The sequence below is a fragment of the Camellia sinensis genome, chromosome 14, assembly GCF_055761805.1.
Source record: "Camellia sinensis isolate YWXY chromosome 14, ASM5576180v1, whole genome shotgun sequence".
NCBI lineage: Eukaryota > Viridiplantae > Streptophyta > Magnoliopsida > Ericales > Theaceae > Camellia > Camellia sinensis.
In genome coordinates, this window is record NC_138974.1 from 41,285,302 (window position 1) to 41,303,214 (window position 17,913).

The 17,913-nt window shown below is 41.8% G+C and overlaps 1 pseudogene across 1 annotated transcript in view; it reads right to left on the bottom strand.

The window, feature by feature from the left end:
* Positions 1 to 3,351: 3,351 nt before the first annotated feature.
* Positions 3,352 to 17,913, bottom strand: part of LOC114274247 (protein DOWNY MILDEW RESISTANCE 6-like) — a 44,116-nt pseudogene continuing 29,554 nt past the window's right edge. Inside the window, exons 4-5 of the transcript XR_014350493.1 lie at positions 3,931 to 4,161; positions 3,352 to 3,498 (exon numbers count right to left, since the gene is read on the bottom strand). The product of XR_014350493.1 is annotated as a protein DOWNY MILDEW RESISTANCE 6-like (transcript). The remainder of the gene's footprint in view (positions 3,499 to 3,930; positions 4,162 to 17,913) is intronic.

A 17,913-nucleotide genomic window follows, 5' to 3' on the forward strand; every position in this document is an offset into this window, starting at 1 on the left:
ATGTTTTAACATCCTTGCATGTGTGTGAGTGACTGCCATGATAGCATGCTTACCATGAGGCTAATTGTTTATGTGATATAACTGTCTGAATGCCTGTGGGTGAAGGTAAGGTTATTTGGATTGGAGCAATTCATTAAATGCAAGTTTTAAGCCCACTTGAGAGTGGCAAAATCATTTTTTTCTAAACCCACCCGAGGGTGGCAAATCCACGTCTTAGCCTACTTACGAGTAGTACCATCAAACCATTTTCAAATAAACAAACATGAAACGTTTTGTTCCAATTTAGGGGATCCAGTCTATACTTGTATGCTGTGCGCATCACATAGTAAATTTAGGCTAATAACCGGAATAAGAACGCATAATATTTTCAAAACTAGATATCATGATTAGTAGAGGCCGATCTTTGATCGGACGAGCGGGGGTGCTCACGAAGTGACCTTCCCCAATCGTACCCAAGTTCCCGAGCCGAGGCAACTTTGGTGATGACGGACACGTGGCCTTAGGCAAACGAGTCAGGGTTTCCTAGATTTCCCAAAACGAAACATTTAGGTGGCGACTCTGTATCTGGCAAAGCAGTCCATGTTTGACACTTCTTTCAAAAAATCTGTTTTCAAAAACGATTTGCCAGATTTGGACTTTTTGATGATTCATCGGTCTTGCATTGCACTCTGCGAGATTAGATACAGGACCGTGACTTTTGAGTCCGAACTGTAGTGAGCCCATATGAACAAAACGGGATCTCCCTCCCGGGACGTTCGGGGACGTCTACAGTATTATTACCCATAATTTAAAAGAAATTGTCGTTCCTGTAGTTGTTAAACAACTTAACGTCTTAGAACAACAAATGAATAATCAATTACTCCATAATATAATTATCACCAATGAAAAGTTATAAATGAATCATAAGAAATAATATTAAGATCTCATAAGATAAAGAGATTTGTTATTTCGAATGATTATGTGGTATATCTTAACAATCTTATTATAATATTGGGATAAGTAAAGACCCGAATTTGTTGTTATAAGCCACAGAAAGTATTGATTCTACTAAATGAATTGATGTTATGAATGATATGTTGAAATTAATGGACTAGAATGAAATTTGGGATTTCATTGAATTGCCTAAGGATATAAAATATTTATTATTTTAAGGGCAATATAAAATGATATAATGTTAAATATGTGGCCAAAAATTTAACTCAGAAAGTAGACATTAATTATAATGAGATATTCCTTTTTCACTTGTATCTTAAATGGCTGATTTAAAACCATTATGGCATTAGTAACTCATTATGATATTGAGTTAAATTAAATTTATGTGAAAATTAATTTTTTGAAAGAGAGTTTAGATAAAGAATTTTCAATAAATCAACTCAAAGGTTTCTCTATTGATAAAAATGAAAATATGACTTGCAAACTTAAGAAATCAATTTATAGACTTAAATAAGTTTTCTAAAAATTGTATCTTAAGTTTTATGATACTATTTTTTCTTTGGATTTAAAATATATATATATATATATATTTTTTATTAATGTACATATCCAAAGATCAGTGGAAGTAAGTTTGTATTTATGATTTGTAGTCAATAATGTACGTGATTTATTGCACGAGTTAAGAAATTTCTCTTTAAGAACTTTGAAATGAAATATATTAGTAAGATAACTTATGTAATAGAAATTGAAATATTTCTGAATGAATCACATGAATTGTTGAGATTGCCTCAGAAGGTATAGATTAAAAGTTCTATAGAGATTTAGAATGAAAGAATATTCACATAAAGTTATTCATGTTCCGAAAGGAAATAAGTCCAATCTTATTCAAAATAAATAAATAAATAAATTATAAAATCAATTGAAATGGAAACGATTCTTTATACATTTATTGTAATAAGGAAGTGATAAGGTAATCATAAGGAATATAAGATTACTTACTCACATTTATGGGTCTGATAATCTTGAATTGATTAGTTATTTAGATTCAAATTTTGGAGGATGTATTGATAGTAGAAAGTTCATTTTTGATTATTTGTTCTTATTATGTGAAAAAGAAATATCATGAGAAATATGAAATGAACTATAATAAATATCTCCGGTGAAAGTTGAATTTGTGGTGTACTTTGAGACCACAATTCATGAGTTGTTATTGCGGAACTTTATCTCATGACTTGGGATTGTCAACTTTTGTTGTCAAGTCGTTGAGAATTTATTGTGATAATTTTGTAATTGTTTTATTTTCTTAGTATGACAAGTATTCTAAAGATGCTGAACACGCAGAATTGAAATACTTTGTCGTTAAAGAAGAATTTCATAAACAAGAAATGTCAATAAAACACATAAATACATAACTTTTAAGTGTAGATCTATTGATAAAGGGATTACTCTTAAAGACAATTAAGAAATTTTCCAATTGGGTCTTGAATACAATTCATAACAATTGTTTATGATTGATTGATTGTGTCATTTGACACATTCAGATCTCATTAATTGTGTTTCTGATATATTTCCTGTTATGAAATGAGTACGTATATATATGAGAATGAATGAATGATAACAGGAATAGTCTTTCATAAAAAGATATTATTGTTAGACCTCTTTATACTCTTCACTTAAAGGATTATATTAAACCAGTTGCTAGTGTTGTAGTACATGGAAGGGCCTATATTGCACTATTGGTGTAAAACCGCCATGACTCACATTAGTGAATTATTTAATTATGGTATTATGATGATGACCAAATTAAATGTAATATTGAATATGGTTTATTGCGCGCCTAACGTTAACCTTGTTAAATCTTAACGTAAATTATCATATGGGCCAAGTGAGAGAACGTAAGACTAAATTAATTATTTAGTCATTATGTTGGCCCATATAATATGGTAATATGAATTACAAATTTGACAAGATTATGATTCTATATTTTTTGTTACAATTAATTGGTAAATAAAGAAAAGTGTTTTCCAATTTGATGGGAAAGTCGCATCATTGTTGAATAAGGAAACCGGTTATCTCTTTACTTATAAAAGGACATTCAAACTACCTATCAAATATTTTGAATTCAATATATTCTAAAGAGGGTTAAAAGAAACCTTTTTTTTTCACTAATGTTGATATTATATTTACATTCAATCAATTATGGATCACTCGAAGGTTTCGCATAACTGATCCGGATATATTATTTATTCTCCGCATTATGTTATTATTTGTAAGAATCATGTTAGTTCACGATTTTAGATTATGAAAGTTGTTATATGTCTAACACTATAAAATTTTTACACTGCCTTCATAAGTATCAGCTATGTATGTAAGGATGAAGTCTTTGTAGTCGAGAGCTCGATACAATGGAGGATTAGGATTGCATTTGTTAAGTTACACAGGCTTTGCAGGTTCAATGTGGGCTTCACCTGAAGGATGAATGAAGCTACAGACCGTGGTTCGAGCGAATCTTGTGTTTGTCACAGCTCTATGATCTGCACTCCTCAATTTTCCATTGCTTATTGTCTACACTCAGAAAACCTGTTTAGTGAAATATTTTCAAAAAATTGCATTCAAAATTAACGTATGAAATAAATAACAAAAACAAATGTTTTGCAAATGATACTAAACAAAATAGTTTTGTTAACAAGATTAGCTTTCTTCAATCATGTCAAATGCTATATTTTAAGGGAACTTACCAATCAGTCCTATTAATTAGATTTATTTATCTACAGATCTTGACTAATAAATTTATCACTGTAAATTTATTTATAAAAATAGGAGAGACTGATAAATTTATTAATAGGATTAATAGGTAATAAGTCTCAAAAGTAGGATATACTGGTAATTTACCCTAAGCTGGTATTAAAAATGTTGTTTTTGACAAACTCGTTCTAGCAATATCTATGCTATTTTTAGAATGATCACTATATTAGAAAGAAGAAAAGAAAAGAATACATGTAACATGTGGCCTATATTAACCACAAAGAAGTTGGGAACTGGCTCAACAGTATGCCATTGTTCATCCTTTAAGACTTGAAAGCCTGGCTGATCTTGGATGAGAAGAGTGATAAGGTTACTATCACTATGCTTTGGCAATCCCAACACTAAGCTTGGGTCAGGACATGGTTATAGCGATCCCGATTTTACCCCGACCTTTGTTGTGTTTCGGACTCGGATTCCGTGATTCTATGTTGTTGTCTATGTCTTGTTTCTTCCCTTTAATTCCTTGAAATTGAGTGTTGGGACTTGTTAGGTGAGTTTAGAACAGGTTGGTTGTTAGTTAGTATAAATGGTTGCTGCCTAGATTTTGGTCTCTTCGCTCGAGCGAGCCTTGAGTAGTTTGCTTCTTCGCTCGAGCAAGGTTTCTTGCGCTCGAGCGAGGATTGAGAGTCTTCAGGTTTCTTTCCCAGACGCAGCTTTTCTGGAAAGATGAAGCGCTGCGAGGCTTCTTGCGCTCGAGCGAGCTTTGTGGAATTGTTTCTTCGCTCGAGCGAGACTTCTTGCACTCGAGCGTGCGTCTGCGTCTATGGCAGACCTAAAGTTTTGCATTCTGCGCTCAAGCGACGCTTCTTGCGCTTGAGCGAGGTCACTTGTTGTATCTGGTCGCTCGAGCGACAACTCCTTCGCTTGAGTGAGCCTCGCATATATCAATTCGTAGCAGAGGATTTTTACATCACCTTTTGATTTCATTTTTTTTTCCAAACCCTAATCAGGCACCTCCTCTCTCTAACACTTTCTCTCTCTACAAATACTCCATGATCTAAGGTCTTTCTACCCTACTCCTTTTGTTAAAAAAATAGAGTATCGCGTGGGCTTCAATTTGATCCAAAAAAAGTGGAGCTTGGTCACCTTCAAAGTTTCTTCCTTTTTCTCCTTTGAGCTTCTATACTTGAGGTAGTGATGTTCTTCACTTTAGCATGGCTTTTAACCTAGGTATCTGATGTTATGTATAAATAGTGGAATTTGGGAGTGATTTGGGTAAGCAAGGGTTTAAGTATAAAGTTGAAAAAGGGTTTTCTATTTAGGCCATGGAAATATATGTAGGATGTTGAAGATGGGATTATATGAGTCAAAATGATGAAATTTAGACTTATGATTTACATTTGTGAAAAAGGGAAATTTGCCCTAGTTTGGGGTGAACAATTTATCTTGTTTATATAATGAAATTGATATGGAAAATATGAAATTGGAAAGGTATATAAATGAATGGTATAGTTGGATTTGTTAAATCACTCGCCTATGGAAATTTGATAAATTCGTTTATCTGTTTAGAAATATCTGTTTTGGGCTATCGGTGGAGGATATGTATGATTGTTATAGAAACTGCATGAGGACTAGGTAATTTGAAACTAGTCATATGAATTATGTCACTGAACATGACGGTTTCATTAAATTGTGGAATGTGTGAATTTTGGTAATCATTGTATATGGCATGCTCTTAAATACATTGTGCATGTATCTTTGTTTGGGAGGAGATAGGGGATGGACTCCATTAAAAACTAAGTTGGTCGTAGTGTCCAGGATGAAAGTCCCTAAATCTTATATATATATATATATAGGTGCCGGTTCCCTTGGATGAGAATTCCGTAAAATGGCAAGAAGTTTGAAGTGTTTAAATAATGAATGAATTGCCTTGTTAATGAATGAGTTGTAGTCTCATTTGGGATTGTTTTAAAAATAAAGGACTATACTTTTGTATCGACTTTAAATGGATGAATGGAAACGGAATGGGGTTTTGATGTCATAATTGATTGGTCATGAAAGATGTCGGTTAGTTTTAAGTATTTGTTAGACTTATTTATTTTGATGATTTATTTAATTATATTTTAATTTATTTGAAAGAGAAAAATAGAATCCAAAATTTATTTTGATGATTTATTTAATTATATTTTAATCAAAATTTATTTTGATGATTTATTTGAAAGAGAAAAATAGAATCAAAATTTATTTTGTCCCATTATTTCTCACCTAAACCTTTATCCTAAATGTTTTTAGAATGTATTTAATATTTGATTAAATTAGGAGTTCAAACAGCTCAAAACAAAGATTCAAACAGCCTAGCACAGCAGCATGCCAAAAGGTTCAAAAGGTTCAAAAGGTTCAAGTGAAAGATATTCAAATTAGTAATGATGGAAGTACAACGGCTATAAAAGTTCAAAAGGCCAAAAGATTCAAGTGGAAGATATTCAAATTAGTAATGATGGAGTGAAAGATATTCAAATTAGTAATGATGGAAGTACAACGGCTATAAACGGCTATAAATTCAAATGACTACAACGGCTATAAACAGCTATAAATTCAAATTAATACAACGGCTATAATTTTTATTATATATACCAAAGCCTCTAATGTAAACAAGTGACAAAAAACCTGAAAATATTCTTTGATCTATAATCACTCACATCTATTCTCAGAAATTATACACGGAGCCTTATAGCATTAAGCTCATCTTTCCTATGTGAGATTTACAGAAAAATCAAAGCTTTATTTTATATATCTATCTTTGAGAGATATTTATTGTAACCTTTCTTTGAAAGCAAAAATACAATTTCATCTTGTAAAAGTGTTGAAAACACTGTGTTCTTGAAATCTTGAGAGTGATTGTGAATCACCTAAGATTTGCAAGGGTTTGAGCTTGTGAAGTCTGTGTAAAATTCACGGAGGATTGCTCCATTTGTAAAGAGGTTGCTAGCACCCCTGTGAAGCTAGAAAAGAGTGGAAAATCTCAAGTGAAGCTTGAGGAGTGAATCTAGGCTTGGTTGAAGCCGAACCACTATAAATCTGTTTGTCTCCTCTTTCCTAATTTCTTTACTTTCCTACTACTACTATAGCTATCTGAGAGGGTAATTTTTGGGAAAATTGGGCCGAGCTTCGAGTTGGGTTTTGAGGCCCAAAACGCAGAGGACTAGGTAAAAAGGCCGTACTGAATACTCCGGCCTAGAGGGCAAGGTTACTCCGGCCTTGGGGAGACAAAGTTACTTCGGCCCAAGGAGGTGAGTTTATTCCGGCTCAAGAAGAGATAGTTGCTTCGGCCCAAGGAAGAGTAATTCTACTCCGGTCCAGAGACAACTCGGAGTAGGGTCTTAGAGTTAGTCCGGTCGCAGTATGTTCTGGGAAGACCGGCTTCGGAGTTAGTCCGGTCATGACATACTCTGGCTAGGTCAGTCAGAACTTGCTACTTGGAAGTTTGATCTAAACGCACCAAGGTTGAACAAGGGCAGCCGAAGTAATGAGTTAGTAGAGAAGACCGAGCTAAGGATAGTTCGGCCTTCTATATGGCTCAGCATAGCCAGTGTTATTTCGGTCATGTGGTAGTTCGGCCATGGAGAAAACCATCCCACTTGGTTTAAGCAGTGGGGGAGGGTGTAAAAGGATAAGCATTATCCTTAGGAGTATGAATCCTAGGAGGACTCTGCATGGAGAAATACAAGTCCTACCAGGATTGTGCCACGGGAAACTTATAAAAGCCTACAAGCATCACCTTGGAGGAGGTAATTGAACACAATCTTTCTGAGAACTTAGAGCTTTGTCTATTTGTCAAGTTTTATGACTTAGGCATCGGAGCGGTTTCCGGCACACACCCGCCGGCTAGCTCACGTTTGTGTTTTCAGGGGACAAAGCGACGTCGTACGGAGAAGCGTGGACTTGGTCAACAGGATTATACGAGGAGAATTATTTCCTCCCCGTACAATTGGCGCCGTCTGTGGGAAGAACAGACAAGAACAAAAACCTCTTGACTAAGCTTCTCCTTTTCTCATTCAATGGCACACATTGAAGACTTGCCGCAGTCCGCCGTCGACGGACTAACTCCAGAAGGGGGCGCAAGGCGTGAAGGATTACCTGCTGTCCCTCCCATGGCGGACTTGGAGCCCCAACAACATAATTCCAGGAGGAGTGGCAGGGGAAGGCGGAATGGCAGCCCTCGTCACTCTCAAAGTCCCGACAGGCAAAGGAGGAGGATTGATCCTCAAGCCCTGGAAGATCGCGTAAAGGAACAGGATGAACTAATTCGAAGGATGGCGGCGGACATGGAGGCTTTAAAACGCCAGATGAAGACTAAAGATGTGGCGACAGGAGAGGGGCGCAAGCATAAGACGCCCCCTCGCCACTCAGAGAATCGTAGTAGGAATACTACGCCCTCCCAAGGAGAGAGCAGAAGCCTCAGGACAGGCGACACTCACTCCTTATCTTCAAGAACTCGTCACTCCAGGTCTGAGAGGACGAGATCCGAAAGATCATACACTGAAGGAAGCACGTATTGGCCTTCACATTCACACCAAACCAGATCCAGACAAACCGAGCTACCCAGGTCATCCGACTTACGAACTGTGCTAGAAGAAAAAGCACGATGCAAGGAGGATGCCAGGGCAAGAGATCCACACCGAGTTTCGGCCTTACAACGGTTGGCTCCTCGGACGCATGGAAGCGTCGAGGTTGGAATGCCAATACCGCGACCGGCCTACGAACCAGCAGACAAGGCATTAGCAAGACTACAGACTTCGCCGTTTGTCCCAGCGATCGAAAACGCACCCCTACCATCAGGCTTCCTTCAGCCGAAGTTCAATACATATGAAGGGAAGACGGATCCGTATTCTCACCTAAGCCACTTTCGCCAAGTCATGGCTGTGTACAGGCGAAACGAGGCCCTAATGTGCATACTCTTCCCATCAAGTCTGGGCGACTTAGGCTTGACTTGGTTCGAAAAGCTCCCAGAGGGCAGCATAGCCTCCTGGGCCCAATTGGCAGAAGCGTTCGTAACAAGGTTTCAGACAAATACTAAGACACCGGTGGAGATAGACCAGTTACTCTCCATCGACATGGGTGAAAAAGAGACCCTCAGATCTTACAACAGTCGCTACTGGGAGACATTCAACCAGATTGGAGACTGCCCCACCAATCTGGCCATTGCGCAATATAAAAGAGGCCTACCAGTAGGGAATCGACTACGGGACTCGATCACCATGACACCACCCCTCACCATGGAGGCCCTGATGGAAAGAGTGCATCAGCACATCAGGGTAGAAGAGGATGGCGTGCGTGCTAAAGCAAAATCAAGTACGACCGCGGCACCAGAAAAGAAAACCCCTGCCAAGGTCAACACGGTTGACCGAAATAACAAGAACGGACGTGGCAGACGTGATAACGGAGAAGACCCAGACAAAAGATGGTTGAGAATCCGCACTGCCATAACAACGGTGTTCAAAAAACCAATATATCGGATTCTGAGCGAAATCAAAGATGAGCCTTTTGTCAAGTGGCCAGCCAAGCTTGGGGAAGCTCAGAAGAATTACGACGACAGATCACGGTGCACCTTCCACAAAGAAAAGGGGCACCGAACTGAGAATTGCACGCCACTAAGACAGCATTTAGAAGAATTGGTGGCAGCAGGCCACTTGGACGAATACATTGAAGGGGGAGCGCAACCGGCCCCCCAAGATCATAATGACCAACCCAACAGAATGCCAAACGATGCACCACCACAAGGCATTATCAATGTAATTCATGGAGTTTTTGAACCTGAGCGCGTATGCGAGCTTAGAGGTTCGATCAAGAAGGCTGAGCACTTTAGGGAAGTATTAAGTGCCCAACCCGCCATCAAGAAGGGGAGGACAGAGGCAACAAACGTCATGTCCTTTTCGGATAAGGACTTGGAACGAATTTACTGCCCCCATAATGATGCCCTGGTTGTCACTCTCCGAGTCAAGGATTTTGACGTCAAGCGGATTCTGATTGACCAGGGTAGTTCATGTGAGATCATGTATTACGACACATTTAAACAACTAAAGCTGCAAGATAAAGACTTGGCACCCGCAGTTTCTCCCCTGATTGGATTCAACTCCATGCCAGAGTGGCCTGTCGGCAAAATAATCCTTCCAGTCAGAGCGGGAAGTGTATCAAAACAGGTGGAGTTCTGGGTATTGAAGGTCCCCTCCACCTACAACATCATCCTGGGCAGAACATGGCTGCATGCCATGCGTTCGGTAGCGTCATCATACCATCAGGTAATGCGGTTCCCCAATGACACCGGTATAATTGAAGAAGTCTATGGCGATCAGATCATGTCAAAACAGTGCTTCGCCACAGCGAATGGAAGCCGAGCTGCCAAAGGATACGTTCATTCGGTGGAAGAGCCAGAAAGTAATGAACTATTCGCTGACGTCGGCAAAGAGGTTGATCAAAAAGCAGTGGAAGACTTGGTGGAGGTAAAAATAGATGAGAAGAACCCGGATAAGTTCTTCTTGCTTGGATCATCGTTGTCTAGCGCTGAGAGATTAGAGGTCATGGAATTCTTGACCTCCAATATCGAAGTGTTTGCCTGGACACCTTACGACATGCCAGGCATTGATCCAAACTTCATCAGTCACCAACTCAATGTCCACCCATCCGCCAGACCAGTCATTCAACGCACACGCAGATCGGCACTCCACCACGCCGAAATAGTGGCAGAAGAGGTAGGCAACCTGCTGGAAGCAGGAGCGATAAGGGAAGTGCACTACCCAAGATGGATCTCCAACACCGTCGTAGTGCCAAAAAAGAATGGTAAATGGCGTGTCTGCGTCGACTACAAAACGGTCAACAAGGCATGCCCAAAAGATAGCTTCCCTCTACCAAGGATAGATGAACTGGTGGACCTAACGGCAGGGCATAACCGTCTCAGCTTCCTGGATGCATACAGAGGCTACCACCAGATCGCCATGCATGAACCAGACCAGGAGGTCACATCATTCACAACACCAAGGGGGTTATACTGCTACAAGGTCATGCCCTTTGGCCTAAAGAACGCAGGGGCGACATTCCAAAGGATGGTCACCAAGATGTTTGAACCATTGTTAGGCAGAACAATGGAGGCTTACATCGACGACATGGTGGTCAAAAGCAAGGATAAGAATGACCATCTGAAAGATTTGGGCGAGATGTTCCAGATCCTGAAGAAACACAAGTTGCGCCTCAACGCATCCAAATGCGCATTCGGAGTTGGATCTGGCAAATTCTTGGGCTTCCTGGTGACCAACCGAGGTATAGAAGCAGACCCCTCTCAGATCAAAGCAATCCAGGAGTTGGAGAGACCAAACTCAGTCAAAGAAGTGCAGCATCTCACTGGTATGGCGGCTGCGCTAAACCGGTTCATAAGCAGGTCGTCAGACAGACTACGACCATTCTTCCAAGCTTTAAAAGCCAAGTTTGAGTGGGATGAAGAATGCGACCGAGCTCTGGAAAGCTTGAAGGAGTACATGTCTTCCCCACCACTACTTGTAACTCCAGTTCCTGGTGAAGAACTCTTTTTATACCTGGCAGTTTCTCAGCACGCAGTTAGCGCAGTGTTGGTTCGTGCAGAAGGAATACAACACCTGCCCATCTTTTATGTAAGCAAGACATTGTTGGGAGCCGAAACAAGGTACTTGCCCTTAGAGAAGCTAGCATTAGCGTTAATGATGGCATCCAGAAAGTTGGCGCATTACTTTCACGCCCACACCATAGTCGTCCTCACAGCCTTTCCATTAAAAGCTCTGTTTGAAAGGGCGAACTTCAGTGGGCGAATTTTGAAATGGGCAGTAGAGTTGGGACAATTCGACATCAAGTTCCAACCCAAGACCGCAATAAAAGCTCAATCTTTGGCAGACTTCGTCGCAGAGTTTACTCCTGGAAGTCATCATATCTGCCCAGTCGACCTGACTGACTTAACCGAACTAGGGACGGAAGTTGACGCCGGAATAGCGCAACCCCTAGTGGAAGGTAGTCCATCAAGCACAAAGGTAGACCATACTAAGGACAATAAGGAGGAGCCAAACAAAGGCTCACCAGCAGTTCAAACAGAGGACGAAGGGCAGACAGCCAACCTGGACTTTGAAGAAAACACCCTTCTTGACCTCACGACATCATCTGATCCTTCCACTTGCTGGAAACTATTCGTTGGAGAGATGTGGAAGCTCTTTGTGGATGGAGCATCCAACCGACATGGTGCAGGGCTTGGCGTAGTCCTCATCTCTCCAGACGGCCTGGTTATAGAGCAAGCAATCAACCTTGGCTTCCCAGCATCCAACAACGAAGCAGAGTATGAGGCGCTTCTCGCAGGACTCAAGTCGGCACACTTCATGAAAGCAACCGAACTAATGGTGTACAGTGACTCACTGCTGGTGGTAAACCAAATTTCTGGCGAATACGAAGCAAAGGATGACAGAATGGCCAAGTACCAAGAGCTAGTCAGAACGGAGATCAAGAAGTTTGATGTGGTAAGGATAGAACAAATTGGCAGGGAGGAAAACAGCCGAGCGGACGAGCTAGCAGGCCTTGCCTCAATGGCAGATACATCAATCCCTCATCCATTACTCGTCGACTTCTTACCAAAACCAAGCATAGAAGACCCCGAAGCAGAAGAAGTGTATTGCGCAGAATTAGGGCCCTCTTGGATGGATCCCATCATCCTGTTCCTAAAAGACGGCATCCTACCAGAAGAGAAAAAAGAAGCCAACAGAATAAGGGCGAAGTCGCAGCGGTTTTGGCTATCTCCATCTTTGGCATTATATAAGAAGTCATTCTCTGGGCCTTACCTCAAGTGCGTTCATCCCAGCAAAGTAGAAGCATTCCTGTTCGAAATACATGAAGGGGTATGTGGAAGTCACCAAGGGGGAAGGTCGCTCGCTTACAGGGCTATTTCACAAGGATATTGGTGGCCATATATGCAAGCAGACTCAGAGAAATATGTGAAGAAGTGTGAAAAATGCCAGAAATTCGCGCACCAAATACATCAACCAGCAAGAGAACTCCTACCTTTAACTAGCCCATGGCCTTTCGCAATGTGGGGCTTAGACATAGTAGGACCACTTCCAACAGCACCCGGAGGCAGAAAATTCTTTCTCGCAGCAACAGACTACTTCACAAAATGGGTGGAAGCAGAAGCATTGGCATCAATCAAAGAAAAAGATGTGAAGAAGTTCGTTTGGAAAAATATTATCACTCGGTTTGGCATACCAAAAGCACTGATCTCAGACAATGGAACTCAGTTCGACGGCAGAATCTTCAGAAGCTTTTGTGAAGAATACAAGATAGAGTTCTACAATTCCACACCGGCGTATCCTCACGCAAATGGGCAGGCTGAAGCATCAAATAAAGTCGTCTTGGATGGACTAAAGAAAAGGCTAGAGAAAGCAAAAGGCAAGTGGGCGGATGAACTTCCTCATGTTTTATGGGCTTACCGCACCACACCTCGGCGATCAACTGGAGAAACACCATTTTCCTTAGCCTATGGCATGGAAGCAGTGATCCCACTAGAAGTTGGCCTTCCCACAATTCGAAGCGAAAATTTTGATCCAGACTTAAATGGAGAAGCCATAGCCTTAGAACTCAACCTTGCAGAAGAAAGAAGAGAAAGAGCGTTGGTCCACATCGCCGCATACCAACGAGAGTTAATCAAGAAATACAGCAAAAAGGTTCATCCAAGACAATTCAAAATTGGCGATTGGGTATTGCGCAAAGTAATGGGAAACACCTTGGTCCCAGGAGACGGCAAGTTAGGCCCAAATTGGGAAGGTCCTTATAAGGTGGTTGGGTTAGCCGGCAAAGGGGCATACCACCTAGAAGACAAGGATGGCAAGGCAATCCCTAGGCCATGGAATACGGCCAATCTCAAGATATTTTACCTTTAGCTTTTCTCTTTCAAACATTATGTAATTCTCTCTTCCTTCAATAAAATGAGATTCTTTTTAGCACAGATTACTCTTTGTACAAGTTAGCTTTCAAGACTTAAGTATATTACAAGCATTCCATTCTAAGTTAGCCAGAAAAACAAACTTAGAGGTTGGCTGGATTAAACCAACACCCTTCCTAAGCCCAGAATAAGGATCCAGGCTGCAGGACATTTGGTCGGAATAACCAAATACTAGAAGTTAGCTGGAAAAACTAACTTCAATAGTTGGCTGGAATAAACCAACTCTTGTTACTCTTCAGCCGAAGTAAGTGTAAGGCTGAAGAGTGGTTGGCTGGAATAAACCAACTCTTGTTACTCTTCAGCCGAAGTAAGTGTAAGGCTGAAGAATGGTTGGCTAGAATAAACCAACACTTGTTACTCTTCAGCCGAAGTAAGTGCAAGGCTGAAGAGTGGTTGGCTGGAATAAACCAACACTTGTTACTCTTCAGCCGAAGTAAGTGCAAGGCTGAAGAGTGGTTGGCTGGAATAAACCAACTCTTGTTACTCTTCAGCCGAAGTAAATGCAAGGCTGAAGAGTGGTTGGCTGGAATAAACCAACACTTGTTACTCTTCAGCCGAAGTAAGTGCAAGGCTGAAGAGTGGTTGGCTGGAATAAACCAACACTTGTTACTCTTCAGCCGAAGTAAGTGTAAGGCTGAAGAGTGGTTGGCTGGAATAAACCAACACTTGTTACTCTTCAGCCGAAGTAAGTGCAAGGCTGAAGAGTGGTTGGCTGGAATAAACCAACACTTGTTACTCTTCAGCCGAAGTAAGTGCAAGGCTGAAGAGTGGTTGGCTGGAATAAACCAACTCTTGTTACTCTTCAGCCGAAGTAAATGCAAGGCTGAAGAGTGGTTGGCTGGAATAAACCAACACTTGTTACTCTTCAGCCGAAGTAAGTGCAAGGCTGAAGAGTGGTTGGCTGGAATAAACCAACACTTGTTACTCTTCAGCCGAAGTAAGTGCAAGGCTGAAGAGTGGTTGGCTAGAATAAACCAACTCTTGTTACTCTTCAGCCGAAGTAAGTGCAAGGCTGAAGAGTGGTTGGCTGGAATAAACCAACACTTGTTATTCTTCAGCCGAAGTAAGTGTAAGGCTGAAGAGTGGTTGGCTGGAATAAACCAACACTTGTTACTTTTCAGCCGAAGTAAGTGTAAGGCTGAAGGGTGGTTGGCTGGAATAAACCAACTCTTGTTACTCTTCAGCCGAAGTGAGTGTAAGGCTGAAGAGTGGTTGGCTGGAGTAAACCAACACTTAATACTCCTCAGCCGAAGTAATTATGTCGGCTAAGGAGTGGTTGGCTGGTAAGTATAGTTTAACCAACCAAAAACCGAAATAACACTTGGAGTAATAGAAGACATTACAAATGCAAGCATACACACAATAACCAGAATAAGAGAAGTAAAATTTTCATTCGAAAGAGAAGTCATTACAAGGGGGCTTAGTTCGGTTACAAAGAAAAGAGTACAAAATTAAGAGAAAAGTTCATCTATTTCGGCGTCGAAGGCAGCATCGGCGTCAACCCGAAGACCGGTTTCGGGCGCAACAACATTTTTAGAAGGAAGAATGGGTTCGGCTGGAGCCACGGTTTCACTTGGTTGATCAAGAGTTAGATCTTCCACCATGGGCTCCGACCGAACTACCTGATCTGCATTCACAGCCGAAGTATCCTCAGGGGCAGAGTCTTCATCAGAGTCTTCATCATCTGAGCCCTCAAGGAACTGCTGTTGCATGGCCGTGGCATATTCCATCAGGGAGTTCGGTATAAAATAGGCTGGAGGGTTGAAAACTTCGGTCTGAGGATCATGACCGAGATTCTCAACGGCTCCCCTCCAGCCGCACTTAAAGAAAAGCTCCTTGGCAGCATGGCATTGTTGGGCGTAAGCATCCTCTGCCCTCTTGTAACCTTGTTTCTCAGCCTCCTTCGCCTTCTCCTTCATTTCGGCGTCTTTCTTTCTTTCGAGCTTTAACAACTCGCGCAAGTACTTGTCCTTCAGAACTATGGCAGTCTTTTGTTTTTCAGCCTCGGCCGAGCTAACCATTCCGGTCAGTCGGCCGACCTCACCTCGGAGTTCGGCCAGTTCCTTTCTAGCTTCTTCTAGTTCGGCCGATTTCGCCTCTGCCTCGGCCGCCGCTTGCCTTGTCACTTTCCTCAGCTCCAGTACTCTCCTGTGGGTGATTTGGTTCTTTTGAATGGCCTGACAAAGCAACTTCCTTTTAGCCGAAGAAAAAGTTGAAAAAAAAAAGAGGAAAAAATAGAAATTCGACCGAAGTTACTAACCAGAATCATCGATTTAGTCGCAGACCGAATGGACTTCAGCTCGGTGGTTAATTGTTTTTGGTGATGCTCCATGTCTCTGGGCAGACACACGCTCTTGGCCAGGTTGATGGCCAACAGGTGGTCTTTCTCAGCAACGACCGAGTCTGTGTCTAGAATGTCTCGGTCGTTGAAGGTTAATTTCGGTGCCCAGCAGCCGATGGTTCGGTCGGAAGACTCCGGAAGGGGGCTCGGTGGTAAGCTCGGCTGAATAGGAGTTTCTTCATCAATCAAAACTCGTTCGGGTTCGGAAGTTCGGGCACGTTTGGTTCGGCGGGAAGAGGATGGCTGTTGGGAAGGAAGGGCGACAACAGCAGGCTGCGGTTGGCTGGGAGGCGCCACTTCGGGCCTAGCTGTTTCGGTAAGAAGGGCCCTGACTCTGCTCCTTTTCGCCATCTCTTCTTCTGCGGTTAGAGGGACAAGTCTTATCTCGGGCAAAGTTGGGTCCGGCTCCGGTGCCTCTTCAAGAAGGAAGTCAGTCACCCTTGCTTTTCGGCGACCGCTGTAGCGATAGGTCGGCTCAAAATTTAGAAGCTTGGCCCAATCTCTTTCTTTAATCCGAAATGCGGCTCGCAAGACTCCGATGTTGGGATAGCTATATAAGGAATGGAGATGGGCGAAATCTGCAAAAAAGAGAGAAGTGTTAGTTCGGCTAATAGACTAAACAACCGAGATAACACACAAAGCAGAAGACCGAAGTAAAATTACCAGGCTCTCCCATTTTCCAATTTATAGGTCGGCCAGGAATTTGAGCTTGAAAATCCTCAAAGTTCCCAGAGACCCAAAAGAAATCATCATCGTTAAGATCTTTGTCCGGAGTGTGCTTGATTATCTTCTCTCGGCGGCGGCGAATTCTAAGGTAGTAGACCCACCCAGCATTCTTTGAGCCGATAGAGTATTGATGAAAGATCTCGGCTAGACCAAGATTCAGTCCGGTTTTGTGGTTTAATGCGGCTATCCCCATTATAATACGGTATGTATTGGTGGATAGTTGGGTGGGACATAACCTAGTCTGTCTAAGAAATTCGCAGATTAGCGGTTGGACAGGAAACCGTAGTCCGGTTTCTATTATGGATTGAAGGGTAAAGGGCACGAAGCCTTCATTGTTCCAGGGGGTAGCATCTTTTTCGGCCAACGCCAGATGGACATCATCAGGAATCTGGTAATCTTGCCTAAATTCGGCCAGGCCACCAGGGGTTTCGACTAAATATCTATACTTACCCATTTATTGTATAAATTATGAATAAATTATTTCGGTACAAAAACTAGGCTCAGTAGCTCGGTTGAGCACACGCAGGAGTGCCTGGGCAACCTAAGTCTGCAAAGTAGAAAACAAAGGGGTTAAGCACAGATCGTTGGACCGCGCTACAAATTATAAGCAAGATATACAAATCCTACTTCGGTTTAGTGGGCTGGTTCTACCTCGGCTCATCAGAAGGTTTCTTAGCTCGATTTTGAGCAGTTTAGACCGGTTTAACGTCTGGGGGCAGCTTTCTGAGTTCGGTCTAAAAAACTAAGAAAGCTGGTTTAGTCCCAAGGCCTAAATCGGTTGCGGTGTGAGGAGAGTTACTCCGACTGAGCCCCTAGGGGCGGCTTTCTGAGTTCGGTTTCAGAACTAAGAAAACCGGCTTGGCCCCAAGGTCTTACCTCGGTTGGAGACCGAAGTACCTAGTTCGGTATGTGCAAGCTTGTTCGGTAATCTTATCTTGGCTAGAGTGGTTCAGGATAAACTACTGACATTCCTACAAGTTCTAGCTCGGTTATTGACTACAGAAATCTACATATTAGGGGCAAACAGAATCCTAGTTCGGTCGCAATGTGATTTTGGATCTAAGGCTTGTTTTTCCACATAACAGTTCATACACATACAAGTTCTACTGGTTTCTTCATAGAAAGTACAAAAGCAGAGCAGATAAATGGAGAAAGATGTTTGCAA